The sequence below is a fragment of the Ranitomeya imitator genome, chromosome 4 (genome assembly GCF_032444005.1).
Source record: "Ranitomeya imitator isolate aRanImi1 chromosome 4, aRanImi1.pri, whole genome shotgun sequence".
NCBI lineage: Eukaryota > Metazoa > Chordata > Amphibia > Anura > Dendrobatidae > Ranitomeya > Ranitomeya imitator.
This window is the reverse complement of record NC_091285.1, coordinates 511193345-511212270: the sequence shown is the minus strand read 5'-3', so window position 1 is coordinate 511212270 and position 18926 is coordinate 511193345. Positions and strand designations below refer to the sequence as shown.

At 45.1% G+C, this 18926-nt stretch overlaps 1 protein-coding gene across 1 annotated transcript in view; it reads right to left on the bottom strand.

Moving 5' to 3' along the window:
- GATM (glycine amidinotransferase) overlaps nucleotides 1-524 on the bottom strand; it is a 98873-nt gene extending 98349 nt beyond the window's left edge. The window contains exon 1 of the mRNA XM_069766078.1: nucleotides 433-524. The gene's annotated coding sequence lies outside the window, so the exon portion shown is untranslated. The remainder of the gene's footprint in view (nucleotides 1-432) is intronic.
- Between the last annotated feature and the right edge of the window lie 18402 nt (nucleotides 525-18926).

Here is an 18926-nt window from a genome sequence, read left to right as displayed (position 1 = left end):
CATGATTATGGCCCACCCAGATATGCTGCCAAGAGCTTCATTTGTTTTAATGCCACAGTTAAAGGGACACTGTCACCTGAATTTGGAGGGAACAATCTTCAGCCATGGAGGTGGGGTTTTGGGGTGTTTGATTCACCCTTTCCTTACCCGCTGGCTGCATGCTGGCTGCAATATTGGATTGAAGTTCATTCTCTGTCCTCCATAGTACACGCCTGCGCAAGGCAAGATTACCTTGTGCAGGCATGTACTACGGAGGATAGAGAATGAACTTCAATCCAATATTGCAGCCAGCATGCAGCCAGCAGGTAAGGAAAGGGTGAATCAAAAACCCAAAAACCCCGCCTCCATGGCTGAAGATTGTTCCCTCCAAATTCAGGTGACAGTGTCCCTTTAAGCATTTGGAGACTTTTAGCATAAATTGACAGCTTTTACCTTCACTTCTACTGTGAATGGAGGAACACTTGCATTTTCTGGTCTCCCCACAATGACTTCCTCTAATGGGTCCCATTCATTGTAAGAGCAGACAGGACCCGATCCGACCCCTGTGCGGGGTCGGCCATGCGGTACGCGACTTTCGCGCCAAAGTCGCGTTTCAATGACGCGAAAAGTGCCATTTCTCAGCCAATGAAGGTAAACGCAGAGTGTGGGCAGCGTGATGACATAGGTCCTGGTCCCCACCATCTTAGAGAAGGGCATTGCAGTGATTGGCTTGCTGTCTGCGGCGTCACAGGGGCTATAAAGGGGAGTTCCCGCTGACCGCCATGTTACTGCTGCTGATCTGAGCTTAGGGAGAGGTTGCTGCCGCTTCGTCAGAAGCAGGGATAGCGTTAGGCTGGGTCCATTAACCACCAAACCGCTTGTGCTGTAGCGATTTCCACTGCCCAACACCACCTTCGGTGTGCAGGGACAGTGGAAGCTACATTTTTTTTTTTTTCCCCCTCAGCGCTGTAGCTCATTGGGCTGCCCTAGAAGGCTCCCTGATAGCTGCATTGCTGTGTGTACGCCGCTGTGCAAACCAACTGCTTTTTTCAAAGCACAAATCCTCTTGTTCCTTCCTTTCTGCACAGCTATCTTTTTGGTTTGTACACACTTTTTATTTAATTTGTGCATCAGTCCACTCCTTATTGCTGCCTGCCATACCTGGCTGAGATTACTGCAGGGAGATAGTAATTGAAGGACACTCCCTGTTTTTTTTTTTTTTTTTTTTGTGGGAGATTAAGATTGACATTTCTGCTAGAGTGCCATCCCTGTCTGTGTCATCTCTCACACAGTGGGCCATAGAAAGCCTATTTATTTTTTTGCTTGATTTGGGTTATAAAATCTACCTGAAAAAATCACTACATCAATCAGTGGGAGAAAAATATTGGCCTCAGGGCTTGTGTGCCACTCTTGACTCCTGTGTGCATCATCACTCACTCAGTGGGCCATAGAAAGCCTATTTATTTTTTTGCTTGATTTTGGTTCTAAGGGTATGTGTCCACGTTCAGGATTGCATCAGGATTTGGTCAGGATTTTATGTCAGTATTTGTAAGCCAAAACCAGGAGTGGAACAATTAGAGGAAAAGTATAATAGAAACATATGCACCACTTCTGCATTTATCACCCACTCCTGGTTTTGGCTTACAAATACTGACGTAAAATCCTGACCAAATCCTGATGCAATCCTGAACGTGGACACATACCCTTAAATCTACCTGAAAAAATCACTACATCAATCAGTGGGAGAAAAATATTGGCCTCAGGGCTTGTGTGCCACTCCTGACTCCTGTGTGCATCATCACTCACTCAGTGGGCCATAGAAAGCCCATTTTTTTTTTTTTTGCTTTATTTGGGTTCTAAATTCTACCTGAAAAAATCAATAAATCAATCAGTGGGAGATTAATATTGGCCTTTGGGCTTGTGTGCCAGTCCTAAGCGTGCCATCTCTCTCTCTCAGATAGTGGGCCATAGAAAGCCTATTTATTTTATTTTTTTTTTATTGGGTTTATAAATTTTCCCTGGAAAAAAAAAAAAAAGTGGGAGATTAATATTGGCCTCTGGGCTTGTGTGCCAGTCCTGAGCGTGCCATCTCTCTCACAAATAGTGGGCCATAGAAAGCCTATTTATTTATTTTTTTTGGTTTTATAAATTCTCCCTTAAAAAAAAAAGGGAGATTAATATTGGCCTTTGGGCTTGTGTGCCAGTCCTAAGCGTGCCATCTCTCTCTGTCTCTCAGATAGTGGGCCATAGAAAGCCTATTTATTATTTTTTTTATTGGGTTTATAAATTTTCCCTGGAACAAAAAAAAAAAAGTGGGAGATAAATATTGGCCTCTGGGCTTGTGTGCCACTCCTGACTCCTGTGTGCGTCATCTCTCACTCAGTGGGCCATAGAAAGCCTTTTTTTTGTTTTATTTGTTTTCTAAATTCTCCCTGAAAAAATCATTTTATTTTATTTGGTTTCTAAATTCTTCCTGAAAAAATCATTTTATTCTATTTTTTTTTTCCTAAAGTCTCCCTGAAAAAAAAAACAAATCAGTGGGAGATTAATATTGCCCTTTCTGCTTGTGTGCCAGTCTTGACTCCTGGGTGTGCCATCTCTCTCTCTCTCTCCAATTGTGGGCCATAGAAAGCCTATTATTTTTTTTAGCTTGATTTGGGTTCCAAAATCTACCTGAAAAAATCACTACATCAATCAGTGGGAGATAAATATTGGCCTCTGGGCTTGTGTGCCACTCCTGACTCCTGTGTGCGTCATCTCTCACTCAGTGGGCCATAGAAAGCCTTTTTTTGTTTTATTTGTTTTCTAAATTCTCCCTGAAAAAATCATTTTATTTTATTTGGTTTCTAAATTCTTCCTGAAAAAATCATTTTATTCTATTTTTTTTTTTCCTAAAGTCTCCCTGAAAAAAAAAAAAAAAAAAAAATCAGTGGGAGATTAATATTGCCCTTTCTGCTTGTGTGCCAGTCTTGACTCCTGGGTGTGCCATCTCTCTCTCTCTCTCCAATTGTGGGCCATAGAAAGCCTATTATTTTTTTAGCTTGATTTGGGTTCCAAAATCTACCTGAAAAAATCACTACATCAATCAGTGAGAGATAAATATTGGCCTCTGGGCTTGTGTGCCACTCCTGACTCCTGTGTGCGTCATCTCTCACTCAGTGGGCCATAGAAAGCCTTTTTTTGTTTTATTTGTTTTCTAAATTCTCCCTGAAAAAATCATTTTATTTTATTTGGTTTCTAAATTCTTCCTGAAAAAATCATTTTATTCTATTTTTTTTTCCTAAAGTCTCCCTGAAAAAAAAAAACAAAAAACAAATCAGTGGGAGATTAATATTGCCCTTTCTGCTTGTGTGCCAGTCTTGACTCCTGGGTGTGCCATCTCTCTCTCTCTCTCTCTCCAATTGTGGGCTATAGAAAGCCTATTATTTTTTTTAGCTTGATTTGGGTTCCAAAATCTACCTGAAAAAATCACTACATCAATCAGTGGGAGATAAATATTGGCCTCTGGGCTTGTGTGCCACTCCTGACTCCTGTGTGCGTCATCTCTCACTCAGTGAGCCATAGAAAGCCTTTTTTTGTTTTATTTGTTTTCTAAATTCTCCCTGAAAAAATCATTTTATTTTATTTGGTTTCTAAATTCTTCCTGAAAAAATCATTTTATTCTATTTTTTTTTCCTAAAGTCTCCCTGAAAAAAAAACAAAAAAAACAAATCAATGGGAGATTAATATTGCCCTTTCTGCTTGTGTGCCAGTCTTGACTCCTGGGTGTGCCATCTCTCTCTCTCTCTCCAATTGTGGGCCATAGAAAGCCTATTATTTTTTTTAGCTTGATTTGGGTTCCAAAATCTACCTGAAAAAATCACTACATCAATCAGTGGGAGATAAATATTGGCCTCTGGGCTTGTGTGCCACTCCTGACTCCTGTGTGTGCCATCTCTCACTCAGTGGGCCATAGAAAGCCTTTTTTTGTTTTATTTGTTTTCTAAATTCTCCCTGAAAAAATCATTTTATTTTATTTGTTTTCTAAATTCTCCCTGAAAAAATCATTTTATTTTCTTTGGTTTCTAAATTCTTCCTGAAAAAATCATTTTATTCTATTTTTTTTTTTCCTAAAGTCTCCCTGAAAAAAAAAAAAAATCAAATCAGTGGGAGATTAATATTTACATTTGTGCTTCAGTGACAGTCCTGCGTGTGTGGCATCTCTCTCATTTGTTGCCACCAACAACAGAGTGTGTAACATTGTGCCTGATTTTCGTTGTGGTCTCACTCACCTGTAAAGGGGTAGCTAAATCATATTGAAGTTATAGCTCACCGTGTAATTTGTGTGACAGCAACAAATACCGTTAGTTTGTTTACGTTTTTAAAACAATGAGGAAGTATGGTGGAAGAGGTCGTGGCCGGGGGCGTTCATTGTCAGCTGGTAATGAGGGTAGTGGTAGTGGTGGAGCATCAGCTGGTCGTGGGAAAAAAAATATTGCACCTAAGTCTGGAGCTGTGGAGCCAGGTTCGTCGTCTGGCTACACAAGGCCTCGAACGCTCCCTTTTCTGGGAGTAGGAAAACCGCTTTTAAAGCCGGAGCAGCAAGAGCAAGTTTTGGCTTATCTTGCTGACTCAGCCTCTAGCTCTTTTGCCTCCTCTCGTGAAACTGGTAAATGTCAAAGCAGCGCGTCGTTAGTGGATGTTCACGGTCAGGGACAAGTCACTTCCTTGTCCTCTTCAGCAAAAACAACAACAGAGAAGAATGCAGCAGGCGACACAACGGGTTACTCCATGGAGCTCTTTACACATACCGTCCCTGGCTTAGAAAGTGAAGCAGTTAACAGTCCATGCCCATTACAAGTTGAATCTGACATGGAGTGCACTGATGCACAGCCACAGCCAGACTACTATGCTGGTCCTTTGACTCAGACCACAACATTGCCCTCGCAGGGTGCTGATCAAGAATCAGACCCTGATGAGACTATGTTGCCCCATCACGAACGCTATACCACCGACCAACACGGTGACACAGACGAAGTTGCACACGAGCTACAAGAAGAGGTAATAGATGACCCAGTTCTTGACCCCGATTGGCAGCCATTGGGGGAACAGGGTGCAGGCGGCAGCAGTTCTGAAGCGGAGGAGGAGGGGCCGCAGCAGGCATCAACATCGCAACAGGTTCCATCTGCCGGGCCCGTATCTTGCCCAAAACGCGTGGCAAAGCTAAAACCTGTTGGAGGACAGCGTGGCCATCCGGTTAAAGCTCAGTCTGCAATGCCTGAAAAGGTATCCGATGCTAGAAAGAGTGCAGTCTGGCATTTTTTTAAACAACATCCAATTGATCAGCGCAAAGTTATCTGTCAAAAATGTTCAACTACCTTAAGCAGAGGACAGAATCTGAAAAGTCTCAATACAAGTTGCATGCATAGACATTTAACCACCATGCATTTGCAAGCCTGGACTAACTACCAAACGTCCCTTAAGGTTGTAGCACCCTCGGCCAATGAAGCTAGTCAGCAACGCAACATCCCTTCCGGCAGTGTAGGGCCACCATTTTCCGCACCACCTGCAGTATCTGTGCAGGTTTCTTTGCCAGGCCAAAGCCGTCAGGGTCAGGGAATCACCAGTTTCGTAGTAGGAAACACTGCATCTAGGGCACCGGTGGCAACAATACCATCTCCCACCGTCTCTCAGTCTGCCATGTCCACCGGCACCCCCGCTAGTTCCACGATCTCCAGCTCTCCAGTCCAGCTCACCCTACATGAGACTATGGTTAGAAAAAGGAAGTACTTAGCCTCGCATCCGCGTACACAGGGTTTGAACGCACACATAGCTAGACTAATCTCGTTAGAGATGATGCCCTACCAGTTAGTTGAAAGCGAAGCTTTCAAAGCCCTGATGGACTACGCTGTACCACGCTACGAGCTACCCAGTCGACACTTTTTTTCCAGAAAAGCCATCCCAGCCCTCCACCAGCATGTTAAAGAGCGCATCGTCCATGCACTCAGGCAATCTGTGAGCACAAAGGTGCACCTGACAACAGATGCATGGACCAGTAGGCATGGCCAGGGATGTTACGTGTCCATCACGGCACACTGGGTAAATGTGGTGGATGCAGGGTCCACAGGGGACAGCAAGTTTGGGACAGTTCTGCCTAGCCCACGGTCTAGGAAACAATTGGCTGTAGCCGTTCGCACCCCCTCCTCCTCCTCTTCGTCCTCCTGCAGAAGCGAGAGCTCGTCCACAGACCGCAGTCGCACAACCACTCCATCCGCAGCTGCCACTGTTGCACACCAGGTCTCCCATTATGGGGCAGCTACTGGCAAACGTCAGCAGGCTGTATCGGCTATGAAGTGTTTGGGCGACAACAGACACACCGCGGAAGTTCTGTCCGAGTTCTTGCAGAAAGAAACGCAGTCGTGGCTAGGCACTGTAGATCTTGAGGCAGGCAAGGTAGTGAGTGATAACGGAAGGAATTTCATGGCTGCCATCTCCCTTTCCCAACTGAAACACATTCCTTACCTGGCTCACACCTTAAACCTGGTGGTGCAGTGCTTCCTGAAAAGTTATCCGGGGTTATCCGACCTGCTCCTCAAAGTGCGTGGACTTTGCTCACATATCCGCCGTTCGCCCGTACACTCCAGCCGTATGCAGACCTATCAGCGTTCTTTGAACCTTCCCCAGCATTGCCTAATCATAGACGTTGCAACAAGGTGGAACTCAACACTGCACATGCTTCAGAGACTGTGTGAACAGAGGCAGGCTGTTATGTTTTTGTGGGAGGATACACATACACGGGCAGGCAGTAGGATGGCAGACATGGAGTTGTCAGGTGTGCAGTGGTCGAAGATTCAAGACATGTGTCAAGTCCTTCAGTGTTTTGAGGAATGCACACGGCTGGTTAGTGCAGACAATGCCATAATAAGCATGAGCATCCCCCTAATGCGTCTGCTGATGCAAAGTTTGACGCACATAAAGGATCAGGCGTCTGCAGCTGAGGAAGAGGAAAGCCTTGATGACAGTCAGCCATTGTCTGGCCAGGGCAGTGTACAGGACGAGATAGCGGGCGAAGAGGAGGAGGAGGACGAGGAGGATGATGGGGATGATTATATTTTTAATGAGGAAGCTTTTCCGGGGCCACTGGAAATTGGTGGCGCGGCAAGGCCGGGTTCTGGTTTTTTGAGGGACACAAGTGACGTGGATTTGCCTGAAACTGCCCCTCAACCAATCACAACTGCAGATTTGAGAACTGGAACTTTGGCCCACATGGCGGATTATGCCTTACGTATCCTCAAAAGGGACACACGCATAACTAAAATTTTGAATGATGACGATTACTGGTTGGCCTGCCTCCTTGATCCTCGCTATAAAGGCAAATTGCAAAATATAATGCCACATGAGAACTTGGAACTAATATTAGCAACCAAACAATCAACTCTTGTTGACCGTTTGCTTCTGGCATTCCCTGCACACAGCGCCCGTGATCGTTCTCACACGAGCTGCAGGGGCCAGCAGACCAGAGGAGTTAGAGGGGCAGAAATCAGAAGTGGCGTTGGCCAGAGGGGTTTTCTGACCAGGTTGTGGAGTGATTTTGCTATGACCGCAGACAGGACAGGTACTGCAGCATCAATTCAAAGTGACAGGAGACAACATTTGTCCAGTTTGGTTACAAACTATTTTTCATCCCTTATCGATGTTCTCCCTCAACCGTCATTCCCATTTGATTACTGGGCATCAAAATTAGACACCTGGCCAGAATTGGCAGAATATGCATTGCAGGAGCTTGCTTGCCCGGCAGCTAGTGTCCTATCAGAAAGAGTATTCAGTGCTGCAGGTTCAATACTAACAGAAAAAAGGACTCGTCTGGCTACCCAAAATGTAGATGATCTAACCTTCATTAAAATGAACCACAACTGGATTTCGAAATCTTTTGCCCCACCTTGCCTGGCTGACACCTAGCTTTCCTATGAAAAGGTCTTGCCTGTGGACTATTCTGAATGCCTTTTCCAATCTCGTAATTTTCTGCACCTGATTGTCCAGCATACGACATGTTTACACCTCACTAAATGGCCAAACTCCCCACACGGGGCCGTGGTATCGACACTTGGCGACAGCACCCGTGAGAGTGCAGTTTGTCTGAAGAGGTGGGTGAGCCCGCTTTTGGTCGACGGCACTGCCACTGGGTCCCTCCTAGTACAATAAAGTGTCTCTGGCGGTGGTGGTGCGCACCCAACGTCAGACACACCGTTGTAATATGAGGGGCCCTGGGCCTGTACCGCCGGCCACAAGACAGTTTCCCCCCACCCCAGCTCAAACAGTGCTCTACCACTTGCAAAATTATCTCACAGCTCCACCAATGTTTAGTCTATGCGCTGACATCCTTCAATGCCTGCCACTGACAATACCATTGTATTGACATTTTTGTTATGTTAGGCCTTCGATGCCTGTCTGTGGTCACTCCTTCCACTAGGCCTCCACTGACCACACCACTGCTGCCCGTGTACCCCTGTAACCAATTTAAAATTGCCTACAGCCATGTGTTATTATTTTAGGCCTTCGATGCCTGTCTGCGGTGACTCCTTCCACTAGGCCTCCACTGACCACACCACTGCTGCCCGTGTACCCCTGGAACCAATTTAAAATTGCCTACAGCCATGTGTTATTATTTTAGGCCTTCGATGCCTGTCTGCGGTGACTCCTTCCACTAGGCCTCCACTGACCACACCACTGCTGCCCGTGTACCCCTGGAACCAATTTAAAATTGCCTACAGCCATGTGTTATTATTTTAGGCCTTCGATGCCTGTCTGCGGTGACTCCTTCCACTAGGCCTCCACTGACCACACCACTGCTGCCCGTGTACCCCTGTAACCAATTTAAAATTGCCTACAGCCATGTGTTATTATTTTAGGCCTTCGATGCCTGTCTGCGGTGACTCCTTCCACTAGGCCTCCACTGACCACACCACTGCTGCCCGTGTACCCATGGAACCAATTTAAAATTGCCTACAGCCATGTGTTATTATTTTAGGCCTTCGATGCCTGTCTGCGGTGACTCCTTCCACTAGGCCTCCACTGACCACACCACTGCTGCCCGTGTACCCCTGGAACCAATTTAAAATTGCCTACAGCCATGTGTTATTATTTTAGTTCTTCGATGCCTGTCTGCGGTGACTCCTTCCACTAGGCCTCCACTGACCACACCACTGCTGCCCGTGTACCCCTGTAACCAATTTAAAATTGCCTACAGCCATGTGTTATTATTTTAGGCCTTCGATGCCTGTCTGTGGTCACTCCTTCCACTAGGCCTCCACTGACCACACCACTGCTGCCCGTGTACCCCTGGAACCAATTTAAAATTGCCTACAGCCATGTGTTATTATTTAAGGCCTTCGATGCCTGTCTGCGGTGACTCCTTCCACTAGGCCTCCACTGACCACACCACTGCTGCCCGTGTACCCCTGGAACCAATTTAAAATTGCCTACAGCCATGTGTTATTATTTTAGGCCTTCGATGCCTGTCTGCGGTCACTCCTTCCACTAGGCCTCCACTGACCACACCACTGCTGCCCGTGTACCCCTGTAACCAATTTAAAATTGCCTACAGCCATGTGTTATTATTTTAGGCCTTCGATGCCTGTCTGCGGTGACTCCTTCCACTAGGCCTCCACTGACCACACCACTGCTGCCCGTGTACCCCTGGAACCAATTTAAAATTGCCTACAGCCATGTGTTATTATTTTAGGCCTTCGATGCCTGTCTGCGGTCACTCCTTCCACTAGGCCTCCACTGACCATACCACTGCTGCCCGTGTACCCCTGTAACCAATTTAAAATTGCCTACAGCCATGTGTTATTATTTTAGGCCTTCGATGCCTGTCTGCGGTGACTCCTTCCACTAGGCCTCCACTGACCACACCACTGCTGCCCGTGTACCCCTGGAACCAATTTAAAATTGCCTACAGCCATGTGTTATTATTTTAGGCCTTCGATGCCTGTCTGCGGTGACTCCTTCCACTAGGCCTCCACTGACCACACCACTGCTGCCCGTGTACCCCTGTAACCAATTTAAAATTGCCTACAGCCATGTGTTATTATTTTAGGCCTTCGATGCCTGTCTGCGGTGACTCCTTCCACTAGGCCTCCACTGACCACACCACTGCTGCCCGTGTACCCATGGAACCAATTTAAAATTGCCTACAGCCATGTGTTATTATTTTAGGCCTTCGATGCCTGTCTGCGGTGACTCCTTCCACTAGGCCTCCACTGACCACACCACTGCTGCCCGTGTACCCCTGGAACCAATTTAAAATTGCCTACAGCCATGTGTTATTATTTTAGGCCTTCGATGCCTGTCTGCGGTGACTCCTTCCACTAGGCCTCCACTGACCACACCACTGCTGCCCGTGTACCCCTGTAACCAATTTAAAATTGCCTACAGCCATGTGTTATTATTTTAGGCCTTCGATGCCTGTCTGCGGTGACTCCTTCCACTAGGCCTCCACTGACCACACCACTGCTGCCCGTGTACCCCTGGAACCAATTTAAAATTGCCTACAGCCATGTGTTATTATTTTAGGCCTTCGATGCCTGTCTGCGGTGACTCCTTCCACTAGGCCTCCACTGACCACACCACTGCTGCCCGTGTACCCCTGGAACCAATTTAAAATTGCCTACAGCCATGTGTTATTATTTTAGGCCTTCGATGCCTGTCTGCGGTCACTCCTTCCACTAGGCCTCCACTGACCACACCACTGCTGCCCGTGTACCCCTGGAACCAATTTAAAATTGCCTACAGCCATGTGTTATTATTTTAGGCCTTCGATGCCTGTCTGCGGTCACTCCTTCCACTAGGCCTCCACTGACCACACCACTGCTGCCCGTGTACCCCTGTAACCAATTTAAAATTGCCTACAGCCATGTGTTATTATTTTAGGCCTTTGATGCCTGTCTGTGGTCACTCCTTCCACTAGGCCTCCACTGACCACACCACTGCTGCCCGTGTACCCCTGGAACCAATTTAAAATTGCCTACAGCCATGTGTTATTATTTTAGGCCTTCGATGCCTGTCTGCGGTCACTCCTTCCACTAGGCCTCCACTGACCACACCACTGCTGCCTGTGTACCCCTGTAACCAATTTAAAATTGCCTACAGCCATGTGTTATTATTTTAGGCCTTCGATGCCTGTCTGCGGTCACTCCTTCCACTAGGCCTCCACTGACCACACCACTGCTGCCCGTGTACCCCTGGAACCAACATCAGAAAATATAAAAATAAGTATTTTGCTTATAAAAAAGAAAATACTGGAGAGATATCAAATGCAGACATTTTAACATTAACCCCTTAGTGACCGAGCCAAATTTTTGAAATCTGACCAGTGTCACTTTATGTGGTAATAACTCTGCAACGCTTCAACAAATCCCAGTGATTTTGAGATTGTTTTTTCGTGACACATTATACTTTATGATAATGGTAAATTTTGTTCAACATTTTTTGTGTTTATTTATAAAAAATATCAAAAATTTGAGAAAAATGTTAAAAAATTAGCAATTTTCTAAATTTGAATGATTATCCCTTTAATCCAGATAGTCATACCACAGCAAACCATTAATAAATAACATTTCCCACATGTCTGCTTTACAGCAGGACCATTTGTAAAATATTATTTTATTTTGTTAGCAGTTTAGGAGGTTTAAAAATGTAGCAGCAATTTTTCATTTTTTCAAAGAAATTTACAAAATTTATTTTTTTAGGGACTTATCCATGTTTGAAGTGACTTTAGGGGTCCCATATATTGGGAAACCCACAAACGTGATACCATTTTAAAAACAGCACCCCCTGACATATCAAAAACTGCGGTCAGGTAGTTTATTAACCCTTCAGGTGCTTTACAGGAATTAATGCAAAGTGGTATGACAGAAATGAAAATGTGTATTTTTACCACCTAAATGTTTCTAACTTCTAAACAGATTACTACAGCCGTCAGACTCTAAGGCCGCTATTTGGCCATGAATTGCCATGGCAAACATCAGGACAACAAAATCATGATATGAGGGTACCAATTGGGACAAAGAAGAAGCCCCCACGCTCTGTTAACCATTTATCATGATGTAGTCACTATTGACAGCAGCATCTAAGGGGTTAAACAGATTTAGATGGTGCAAATACTGATCATGGCTGGTACAGCAAGTTGTCAGCTATAGTGTACAACTGACAGATGCTGGATTGTCACCTGTATGGGGATACTATTCTCTTATATCTCAGGTCAGTTAAAAGACGTATTGGCGGTCATTAAGGGGTTAAAAACAAACACATACAACAAAAATCTGGTACAGTACTAAAAATGGCCACCAGCTACAATAACTTTCTCCTGCAAGTAGTTAACTGAAAGGTTTTTTCAATTTTAAACACAGATATGGCATCCACCGAGTGTTGTCCTGTCGCGTCTTCTTTATATTATTGCCAAGAAGATGCAAAACAATGAAAATAATAAAATCATTATTTACCAAAAAAATAGAGTAAGTCAAAACCACATTGCAAATAAACATTCATTACAAATAAAGAAACAGGGCGCGTCCGAGGGTGAGTATATACAGTGGGGCAAAAAAGTATTTAGTCAGTCAGCAATAGTGCAAGTTCCACCACTTAAAAAGATGAGAGGCGTCTGTAATTTACATCATAGGTAGACCTCAACTATGGGAGACAAACTGAGAAAAAAAAATCCAGAAAATCACATTGTCTGTTTTTTTAACATTTTATTTGCATATTATGGTGGAAAATAAGTATTTGGTCAGAAACAAAATTTCATCTCAATACTTTGTAATATATCCTTTGTTGGCAATGACAGAGGTCAAACGTTTTCTGTAAGTCTTCACAAGGTTGCCACACACTGTTGTTGGTATGTTGGCTCATTCCTCCATGCAGAGCTCCTCTAGAGCAGTGATGTTTTTGGCTTTTCGCTTGGCAACACGGACTTTCAACTCCCTCCAAAGGTTTTCTATAGGGTTGAGATCTGGAGACTGGCTAGGCCACTCCAGGACCTTGAAATGCTTCTTACGAAGCCACTCCTTCGTTGCCCTGGCGGTGTGCTTTGGATCATTGTCATGTTGAAAGACCCAGCCACGTTTCATCTTCAATGCCCTTGCTGATGGAAAGAGGTTTGCACTCAAAATCTCACGATACATGGCCCCATTCATTCTTTTATGTACCCGGATCAGTCGTCCTGGCCCCTTTGCAGAGAAACAGCCCCAAAGCATGATGTTTCCACCACCATGCTTTACAGTAGGTATGGTGTTTGATGGATGCAACTCAGTATTCTTTTTCCTCCAAACACGACAAGTTGTGTTTCTACCAAACAGTTCCAGTTTGGTTTCATCAGACCATAGGACATTCTCCCAAAACTCCTCTGGATCATCCAAATGCTCTCTAGCAAACTTCAGACGGGCCCGGGCATGTACTGGCTTAAGCAGTGGGACACGTCTGGCACTGCAGGATCTGAGTCCATGGTGGCGTAGTGTGTTACTTATGGTAGGCCTTGTTACATTGGTTCCAGCTCTCTGCAGTTCATTCACTAGGTCCCCCCGCGTGGTTCTTGGATTTTTGCTCACCGTTCTTGTGATCATTCTGACCCCACGGGGTGGGATTTTGCGTGGAGCCCCAGATCGAGGGAGATTATCAGTGATCTTGTATGTCTTCCATTTTCTAATTATTGCTCCCACTGTTGATTTCTTCACTCCAAGCTGGTTGGCTATTGCAGATTCAGTCTTCCCAGCCTGGTGCAGGGCTACAATTTTGTTTCTGGTGTCCTTTGACAGCTCTTTGGTCTTCACCATAGTGGAGTTTGGAGTCAGACTGTTTGAGGGTGTGCACAGGTGTCTTTTTATACTGATAACAAGTTTAAACAGGTGCCATTACTACAGGTAATGAATGGAGGAAAGAGGAGACTCTTAAAGAAGAAGTTACAGGTCTGTGAGAGCCAGAAATCTTGATTGTTTGTTTCTGACCAAATACTTATTTTCCACCATAATATGCAAAAATAATGATAAAAAAAACAGACAATGTGATTTTCTGGATTTTTTTTTCTCAGTTTGTCTCCCATAGTTGAGGTCTACCTATGATGTAAATTACAGACGCCTCTCATCTTTTTAAGTGGTGGAACTTGCACTATTGCTGACTGACTAAATACTTTTTTGCCCCACTGTACCTAATAAGAATATAATCACCCTCGGACGCGCCCTGCTTCTTTCCGACAGCCTTCCTTCCTAAGAATCAGCCCTTCCGTGGTGTAGAGAGAGGGTTTGTTACACTCCAAGGTGTTCCCCAGGTTGCCTTTCCTGAGCTTCGATCTTCCGGCTCTCGTTTAGTAGTTGTTGGAAACTACGCTGCATTGGGCCTACAAATTGGGTATGGGGTGTAGAGAGATGGTGTGTTCCACTCCAAGGTGTTCCCCAGGTTGCCTTTCCTGAGCTTCGATCTTCCGGCTCTCGTTTAGTAGTTGTTGGAAACTACGCTGCATTAGGCCTACAAATTGGGTATGGGGTGTAGAGAGATGGTGTGTTCCACTGTAGAGAGATGGTGTGTTCCACTCCAAGGTGTTCCCCAGGTTTCCTCTCCATTGCTTCGATCTTCTGGCTCTCGTTTAGTAGTTGTTGGAAACTACGCTGCATTAGGCCTACAAATTGGGTATGGGGTGTAGAGAGATGGTGTGTTCCACTGTAGAGAGATGGTGTGTTCCACTCCAAGGTGTTCCCCAGGTTTCCTCTCCATTGCTTCGATCTTCCGGCTCTCGTTTAGTAGTTGTTGGAAACTACGCTGCATTAGGCCTACAAATTGGGTATGGGGTGTAGAGAGATGGTGTGTTACACTCCAAGGTGTTCCCCAGGTTTCCTCTCCATTGCTTCGATCTTCCGGCTCTCGTTTAGTAGTTGTTGGAAACAACGCTGCATTGGGCCTACAAATTGGGTATGGGGTGTAGAGAGATGGTGTGTTCCACTCCAAGGTGTTCTCCAGGTTGCCTTTCCTGAGCTTCGATCTTCCGGCTCTCGTTTAGTAGTTGTTGGAAACTACGCTGCATTAGGCCTACAAATTGGGTATGGGGTGTAGAGAGATGGTGTGTTACACTCCAAGGTGTTCCACAGGTTTCCTCTCCATTGCTTCGATCTTCCGGCTCTCGTTTAGTAGTTGTTGGAAACTACGCTGCATTAGGCCTACAAATTGGGTATGGGGTGTAGAGAGATGGTGTGTTACACTCCAAGGTGTTCCCCAGGTTTCCTCTCCATTGCTTCGATCTTCCGGCTCTCGTTTAGTAGTTGTTGGAAACTACGCTGCATTAGGCCTACAAATTGGGTATGGGGTGTAGAGAGATGGTGTGTTCCACTGTAGAGAGATGGTATGTTCCACTCCAAGGTGTTCCCCAGGTTTCCTCGCCAATGCTTCGATCATCATGCTCTCGTTTAGTAGTTGTTGGAAACTACGCTGCATTAGACCTACAAATTGGGTATGGGGTGTAGAGAGATGGTGTGTTCCACTCCAAGGTGTTCTCCAGGTTGCCTTTCCTGAACTTCTATCTTCAGGCTCTCATTAAATTGTGGTTAAACGGAACAACTGCATTTGGCGTACTAGTTGGTTTGGGGCCTACTATCGGTGTCTGCCGCTCCTTGCTGTTCTCCTGGTTTCCTGTCCTGAAATTCCGTTTTCAGGCGCTCGTTAAGTAGTTGTTAATGTTAGACTGCATTTGGCCTACTAGTTGGGTTGGGGCCTACTATCGGTGTCTGCCACTCCTTGCTGTTCTCCTCCACTGAACAAAGCTGTGCCGCCTGTTTACTACTGTTGCCAATTTTGAACTGCATTTCGACTACTTACTGATTTGGGCCTACTCTCTGTGTCAGCCTCTCATTCCAGTTGTCCTCCACTGCAATGCCCCCTGATTAGTCCTGTGTTACCAATTTTGAACTGCATTTAGCCCACTTTATTCTTTGGGCCTATATCTGTGTTTCCTCCTCATCCTGCCCATTGCCCAGCCAGTGATAGATGAGTCTGCTGGTACATTGACCCATAACGCAACATTTCCCGTGCACGCTACACTGCAAGATTGTGACCCTGCTGAAAGTCAGGTCCCCCTTCCCGCATACCATACCACCTTACACGGGGACAAACAGGAAGGTGCAGATGAAAGTGCAGGTTCCTTCATCAGGTGGGGGGAGGAATACTAGTTGGCGACGTCACTGGCACAGGGCCTCTCATGGTACGCAAAAGTGTTGCTGCCGGTGGGAGGCGCCCCCGCCGTGCAAACACACCGCTGTACTTTGAGGGGCCCTGTGCCAGTGCCAATGCCAATGAGTGGGCCCCCCCTGCTTGCTCAGGTTCACAGCACTTGCAAAGTTGAAATACTTACCTCTCCCTGCTCCACTGCCGTGACGTGGTCCAGATTTCCTGGGCCCACTAATTACTTGAACCAGCCCTACCCACCACAACTTTAGCCAAATGACCCCCAATTTCAAATGCCTTCCAATTATTATAAGGTAAATTACGCTTGACAAGCTTCATTAAGAAGAATGGATGGTTTTGACATTAAAATGGGCACTCTAGGTGTTTTCCTGGCCCCCACTCACTGCCGACTATGCTGCCCCATTGACTTGCATTGGGTTTCGTGTTTCGGTCGATCCCGACTTTACGTCATAATCGGGCGATTTCACTCGACCCGACTTTTGAGATAGTCGGGTTTCGCGAAACCCGGCTCGACTCTAAAAAGGTCAAGGTCGCTCAACTCTAATGGTCAGTATTTGGTCAGTATTTTACATCAGTATTTGTAAGCCCAAACCAGGAGTGGAACAAATAGAGGAAAAGTATGATAGAAACATATGCACCACTTCTGTATTTATCACCCACTCCTGGTTTTGGCTTACAAATACTGATGTAAAATACTGACCAAATACTGCTAGTGTGACGGCAGCCTTATTATGTACTAGCTGAAGAGCCCGGCGTTGCCTGGGCATAGTAAATATCTGTGGTTAGTTATAGCACGTCACTTCTCTTATTTTCCCATCACGCCTCTCATTTTCCCAATCACATCTTTAATTTTCCCCCTCACATCTCTCATTTTCTCCCTCACACCTCTCATTTTCTCGCTCACTCCTCTCATTCCCGCCTAACACTTGTCATTTCGACCTCACATCTGTCATTTTCCGATCACTACACTATTTTCCCTCACTCCTCTCATTTTGCACTCACACCTTTTCATTTTCACCTCCCACCTCTCATTTTCACCTCAGTATATACATGTTTGTCATCTCCCTTATATATAGTATACACCTTTATGTCATCTCCTGTATATAGTATATACCTGTATGTCATCTCCCCTGTATATAGTATATACCTGCTGTGTGTCATCTCCCCTGTATATAGTATATACCTGTATGTCATCTCCTCCTATATATAGTATATACCTGTATGTCATCTCCTCCTATATATAGTATATACCTGTATGTCATCTCCTTCTATATATAGTATATACCTGTATGTCATCTCCTCCTGTATATAGTATATACCTGTGTGTCATCTCCCCTGTATATAGTATATATCTGTGTGTCATCTCCTCCTGTATATAGTATATACCTGTATGTCATCTTTTATATATAGCATATACCTGTATGTCATCTCCTCCTGTATATAGTATATACCTGTAGGTAATCTGCTCCTGTATATAGTATATACCTGTGTGTCATCTCCTCCTGTATATAGTATATACCTGTATGTCATCTCCTCCTGTATATAGTATGTACCTGTATGTCATCTCCTCCTGTATATAGTATATACCTGTAGGTAATCTGCTCCTGTATATAGTATATACCTGTGTGTCATCTCTCCTGTATATAGTATATATCTGTGTGTCATCTCCCCTGTATATAGTATATACCTGTGTGATCTCCTGTATTAGACCTCGCTAACACGTTATTTGCTCAGTATTTTTACCTCAGTATTTGTAAGATAAATTGGCAGCCTGATAAATCCCCAGCCAACAGGAAGCCCTCCCCCATGCAGTATATATTAGCTCACACATACACATAATAGACAGGTCATGTGACTGACAGCTGCTGTATTTCCTATATGATACATTTGTTGCTCTTGTAGTTTGTCTGCTTATTAATCAGATTTTTATTTTTGAAGGCTAATACCAGACTTGTGTGTGTTTTGGGGCGAGTTTCGTCTGTCAAGTTGTGTATGTTGAGTTGTGTGTGGCGACATGCATGTACCAACTTTTGTGAGATGAGTTTTGTGTGGCAACATGCGTGTAGCAACTTTTTGTGTGTAGAGTTGCATGTGACAGGTTAGTGTAGCAAGTTGTGTGCAGCAAGTTTTGCGCATGGCGAGTTTTGCGCGCGGTGAGTTTTATGTCTGGTGCCTTTTGAGTATGTGCAAGTTTTGTGTGAGGCAACTTTTGCATGTGTTGCAAATTTTGTGCATGTGGCAATTTTTCTGCGTGTGCAAGTTTTGCGTGTGGCAAGTTTTCCATGAGGTGAGTTTTGCACTTGTGGCGAGCTTTGCGTGAGCCTAGTTTTTGCATGTGGCGAGTTTTGCACGTGGTGAGTTTTGAGCGGCGACTTTTGTGTTTCGACTTTTATGTGGCGAGGTTGGTGTATGTGTGGTGATATGTGTACTGAGGGTGGTATATGTGTTCAAGCACGTGGTAGTGTGTGGCGCATTTTGTGTGTGTGTTCATATCCCCATGTGTGGTGAGTATCTCATGTCGGGGCCCCACCTTAGCAACTGATCGGTATATACTCTTTGGCGCCATCGTTCTCATTCTTTAAATCCCCCTTGTTCACATCTGGCAGCTGTCAATTTGCCTCCAACACTTTTCCTTTCACTTTTCCCCATTATGTAGATAGGGGAAAAATAGTTTGGTGAATTGGAAAGCGCGGGGTTAAAATTTCACCTCACAACATAGCCTATGACGCTCTCAGGGTCCAGAC